Raw genomic sequence first — 6,316 nt, forward strand, 5'->3', positions numbered from 1 at the left:
GGTCCTGATCCGCTTGTTGCGGATAGTTTTATGGATAGAGTGGAGAAGCATCTCAACGCCATGAATTTGGTGACGGACAAGTTGAAGATCACCTTGGCAACTTATAACTTTGTTGGGGATGCTGAGATTTGGTGGAAGACCGTTTCTCATACCCACAATCTGGACACAATGACCTATGATACATTCAAGAAGTTGTACTAAGAGAAGTACTTTTCGGCACCTAAGTGGAGAGAACTAAAGAAAGAGTTTGATGGGTTGAAGCAGGAAAATATGACTGTCACTGAGTACGAGAACAAGTTTACGTCGCTTTTGAGGTTTGCACCTGGGATTGCTAATGATGAGGAAGGAAAAATAGAGAAATTTGTTCATGGCCTTGATCTTACCATCAGGCCAATTATAGCTGCCTCAGAACCGACAAAGTATGCAAAAATAGTGCGAAAGGTCTTGGTGGTTGAGGCCGAAACTAAGGACAACAAGGCTATCAGGGAGTCCTATAAACACAACAGGAGTATGAGTGTTATCTCTGAGGGTCAATCAAGTAAGAAGCAGAAGAATGAACAATCAGGGTTCAGGGGACAATAGCCAGCCAAATCCACACCCACAGTTTCAGTGTCTATGGGGTCTTCTAGACGGAATATTACTTATTTTTTATGCGGGCAACCGGGGACATTTCAAGTCCCGGTACACTCAGACTCAAGTAGCTCAGGTGATTTGTTTTAAGTGTTGGCAGTTAGGGCATCACAAGTCTCAGTATACTCAGATTTAGGTGGCGTCTGGTGGGTGTTTTGGGTGTGGCCAGCAGGGCCACAGGGTGAAGGATTGTCCACAGCGGGGCAACGGTTCAGGCAGGGGTGGACTTCCCTAACAGAGGCAGATGCAGTCTGCCACAGTTTAGTCAGGGTTTCGATCGCCAGCACCACCTTAGCCATCTCAGTCAGCTATGCCAGCGCAGGGAGTTCACGACTAGGCAGAAGGGCTTCTTCGAATGCACCCACTCAGCAGTCAGGATATCAGACAGGTGGTTCTCAGGGAGAGAGGACCCAGGGTTATGTGTTTGCACTAACTCTAGCTGAGCCATTATCCAGTCCTTCAGTTGTCAGGGGTATATTTCTTGTGTCCCATTCTTAGGCTCGTATATTATTTGATTCTGGTGCTTCCTATTCATTTATTGCTTCATCATTTGCACGGGCATTGGGATTGGAGGTCAGTCAGTTAGACAGACTACTTTGTGTTGACACGCCTATTAGGAATTCAGTCACTCTTGGTAGAATTTGTTTAGGTTGTTCTATTACTATTGTCGGACAGGTCCTGGAGTTCGATCTCATCCTTCTTGAGATGACAAGGTTTGACGTCATTCTTGGGATGGATTGGTTGTCATCCTTCAGGGCTGTTATCGATTATTTCAGGGATAGAGTGTCAGTGTGTACCCCAGATGAGGATTGTTTCTGTTTTGTGGGGGATTGGTGTGATTCTCTCATTTCTTCATTTTATGGTATTAGAGGTCGGGATCGACAAGGGTTCTTCTTGGCTAGCCTTTTCGCCGATGATGATGTTAAATTTTGTGGGGTTGATTATCCAGTGGTTGTGCGCAATTTTCTGGATATGTTTTCGAAGGACTTGATTGAGTTTTCTCCACACCGAGAAGTAAAGTTTGTTATTGATTTGATGCCTGGTACCGCGCCAATCTCTATGGCACCGTATTGTATGTTATCTATAAAGACAATGACAAACTAATCTAAATAAGCCCTTAAGACTTTGTTCATTAAGTCCATGAAAACCGCTGGTGCATTAGTCAACCTGAACGGCATCACCCGAAACTCATAAGATCCATATCTAGTGAGAAACTCTGTCCTCGGAACATCCTACTCCCTAACCCGAAGTTAATGATATCCAGAACGCAGATCAATCTTAGAGAAGTACATAACTCCCTTTAACTGATCAAAAAGATCATCAATCCTGGGTAGAGGATACTTGTTACGAATAGTAACATTATTCAACTCCCTGTAATCTATACACAGGCGAAGCGAGTTATCCTTTTTCTTTACAAACAGAACTGGTGCTCCCCAGGGTGAAATACTCCTGCGAATAAAACCCTGGCTGAGTAATTGCTGAATATGATCCCTCAGTTCTCGCATCTCCACTGGTGCCATCCTGTATGGTGCCCTAGTAATAGGCGTAGTGCCTGGAGCTAAATCAATCACAAAGTCGATCTCGCAACTAGGCGGTAACCCTGGAATCTCCTGAAAAACATCTAGAAAGTCCTGCACAATTGGTATGCAATCCAATGACACAGTAACCTCATCTTCCGTTTCTTCCTCCACATGAAACAAATAAGTACTATTAACCCCGTTAGAACGTGGCATAGCTACGACGTACAAATCCTGATCAAGTATAGTAAATACAACGGACCTATCATAACAATTAACTTGGGCATAGTAGTGAGATAACCAATCCATCATAAGTATCACATTATGAGTGTGCATGTCTAGTACCAATAGATTGGCTAGAAATCTGAGTCTACCAATATCTAGTGTCGCAGGCCCATTACACTCATGTAGAATGGTAGTATTACCTAAAAGTGTAGAAATCCCCTGAGGTCTATCGCAAACCTGCGTCACCATCCCAGATAAAACACGAAAGAACTAGATACAAATGAGTATGTAACACCCGTATCAAATAAAACACATCCCGGTAAACCATGAATATGAAACTTACCCTCAACAGCCTGAGGTACTTGAACATCCTGTGGCATGGGGTTGAAAACCCTGCCGTAATGCAACTGCTGCGGTGCCTGTCCTTCAGGTTGTGGCGATGCCGGTAATGCCGGATATGTCTGTCCCTGAATCCGTGGAACCTGTGGAGCGGATAAAGGTACTGGCGCCCTCTGCCCCTACTGCACATGTTGTCCCTGTCACTGTCCTGCTTTAGGACACTGCCTGGAAGTATGACCATACTTTCCACGAGTGTAGCAACTACCCTGGAAAGTACCGCTGGTGCATTAGTCAACCTGAACGGCATCACCCGAAACTCATAAGATCCATATCTAGTGAGAAACTCTGTCCTCGAAACATCCTACTCCCTAACCCGAAGTTAATGATATCCAGAACGCAGATCAATCTTAGAGAAGTACATAACTCCCTTTAACTGATCAAAAAGATCATCAATCATGGGTAGAGGATACTTGTTACGAATAGTAACATTATTCAACTCCCTGTAATCTATACACAAGCGAAGCGAGTTATCATTTTTCTTTACAAACAGAACTGGTGCTCCCAGGGTGAAATACTCCTGCGAATAAAACCCTGGCTGAGTAATTGCTGAATATGATCCCTCAGCTCTCGCATCTCCACTGGTGCCATCCTTTATGGTGCCCTAGTAATAGGCGTAGTGCCTGGAGCTAAATCAATCACAAAGTCGATCTCGCGACTAGGCGGTAACCCTGGAATTTCCTGAAAAACATCTAGAAAGTCCTGCACAATTGGTATGCAATCCAATGACACAGTAACCTCATCTTCCGTTTCTTCCTCCACATGAAACAAATAAGTACTATTAACCCCATTAGAACGTGGCATAGCTACAACGTACAAATCCTGATCAAGTATAGTAAATACAACGGACCTATCATAACAATTAACTTGGGCATAGTAGTGAGATAACCAATCCATCATAAGTATCACATTATAAGTGTGCATGTCTAGGACCAATAGATTGGCTAGAAATCTGAGTCTACCAATATCTAGTGTCGCAGGCCCATTACACTCATGTAGAATGGTAGTATTGCCTAAAGGTGTAGAAATCCCCTGAGGTCTATCGCAAACCTGCGTCACCATCCCAGATAAAACACGAAAGAACTAGATATAAATGAGTATGTAACACCCGTATCAAATAAAACACATCCCGGTAAACCATGAATATGAAACTTACCCTCAACAGCCTGAGGTACTTGAACATCCTGTAGCATGGGGTTGAAAACCCTGCCGTAATGCAACTGCTGCGGTGCCTGTCCTTCAGGTTGTGGCGATGCCGGTAATGCCGGATATGTCTGTCCCTGAATCCGTGGAACCTGTGGAGCGGATAAAGGTACTGGCGCCCTCTGCCCCTACTGCACATGTTGTCCCTGTCACTGTCCTGCTTTAGGACACTGCCTGGAAGTATGACCATACTTTCCACGAGTGTAGCAACTACCCTGGAAAGTACCGCTGGTGCATTAGTCAACCTGAACGGCATCACCCGAAACTCATAAGATCCATATCTAGTGAGAAACTCTGTCCTCGAAACATCCTACTCCCTAACCCGAAGTTAATGATATCCAGAACGCAAATCAATCTTAGAGAAGTACATAACTCCCTTTAACTGATCAAAAAGATCATCAATCATGGGTAGAGGATACTTGTTACGAATAGTAACATTATTCAACTCCCTGTAATCTATACACAAGCGAAGCGAGTTATCATTTTTCTTTACAAACAGAACTGGTGCTCCCCAGGGTGAAATACTCCTGCGAATAAAACCCTGGCTGAGTAATTGCTGAATATGATCCCTCAGCTCTCGCATCTCCACTGGTGCCATCCTTTATGGTGCCCTAGTAATAGGCGTAGTGCCTGGAGCTAAATCAATCACAAAGTCGATCTCGCGACTAGGCGGTAACCCTGGAATCTCCTGAAAAACATCTAGAAAGTCCTGCACAATTGGTATGCAATCCAATGACACAGTAACCTCATCTTCCGTTTCTTCCTCCACATGAAACAAATAAGTACTATTAACCCCATTAGAACGTGGCATAGCTACAACGTACAAATCCTGATCAAGTATAGTAAATACAACGGACCTATCATAACAATTAACTTGGGCATAGTAGTGAGATAACCAATCCATCATAAGTATCACATTATAAGTGTGCATGTCTAGGACCAATAGATTGGCTAGAAATCTGAGTCTACCAATATCTAGTGTCGCAGGCCCATTACACTCATGTAGAATGGTAGTATTGCCTAAAGGTGTAGAAATCCCCTGAGGTCTATCGCAAACCTGCGTCACCATCCCAGATAAAACACGACAGAACTAGATATAAATGAGTATGTAACACCCGTATCAAATAAAACACATCCCGGTAAACCATGAATATGAAACTTACCCTCAACAGCCTGAGGTACTTGAACATCCTGTGGCATGGGGTTGAAAACCCTGCCGTAATGCAACTGCTGCGGTGCCTGTCCTTCAGGTTGTGGCGATGCCGGTAATGCCGGATATGTCTGTCCCTGAATCCGTGGAACCTGTGGAGCGGATAAAGGTACTGGCGCCCTCTGCCCCTACTGCACATGTTGTCCCTGTCACTGTCCTGCTTTAGGACACTGCCTGGAAGTATGACCATACTTTCCACGAGTGTAGCAACTACCCTGGAAAGTACCGCTGGTGCATTAGTCAACCTGAACGGCATCACCCGAAACTCATAAGATCCATATCTAGTGAGAAACTCTGTCCTCGAAACATCCTACTCCCTAACCCGAAGTTAATGATATCCAGAACGCAGATCAATCTTAGAGAAGTACATAACTCCCTTTAACTGATCAAAAAGATCATCAATCATGGGTAGAGGATACTTGTTACGAATAGTAACATTATTCAACTCCCTGTAATCTATACACAAGCGAAGCGAGTTATCATTTTTCTTTACAAACAGAACTGGTGCTCCCCAGGGTGAAATACTCCTGCGAATAAAACCCTGGCTGAGTAATTGCTGAATATGATCCCTCAGCTCTCGCATCTCCACTGGTGCCATCCTTTATGGTGCCCTAGTAATAGGCGTAGTGCCTGGAGCTAAATCAATCACAAAGTCGATCTCGCGACTAGGCGGTAACCCTGGAATCTCCTGAAAAACATCTAGAAAGTCCTGCACAATTGGTATGCAATCCAATGACACAGTAACCTCATCTTCCGTTTCTTCCTCCACATGAAACAAATAAGTACTATTAACCCCATTAGAACGTGGCATAGCTACAACGTACAAATCCTGATCAAGTATAGTAAATACAACGGACCTATCATAACAATTAACTTGGGCATAGTAGTGAGATAACCAATCCATCATAAGTATCACATTATAAGTGTGCATGTCTAGGACCAATAGATTGGCTAGAAATCTGAGTCTACCAATATCTAGTGTCGCAGGCCCATTACACTCATGTAGAATGGTAGTATTGCCTAAAGGTGTAGAAATCCCCTGAGGTCTATCGCAAACCTGTGTCACCATCCCAGATAAAACACGAAAGAACTAGATACAAATGAGTATGTAACACCCGTATCAAATAAAACACAT

Source organism: Cornus florida, unplaced genomic scaffold (assembly GCF_030987335.1).
Source record: "Cornus florida cultivar Cherokee Brave unplaced genomic scaffold, ASM3098733v1 CherokeeBrave_3.0.0_Hap2_Chr05, whole genome shotgun sequence".
Classification (NCBI taxonomy): domain Eukaryota; kingdom Viridiplantae; phylum Streptophyta; class Magnoliopsida; order Cornales; family Cornaceae; genus Cornus; species Cornus florida.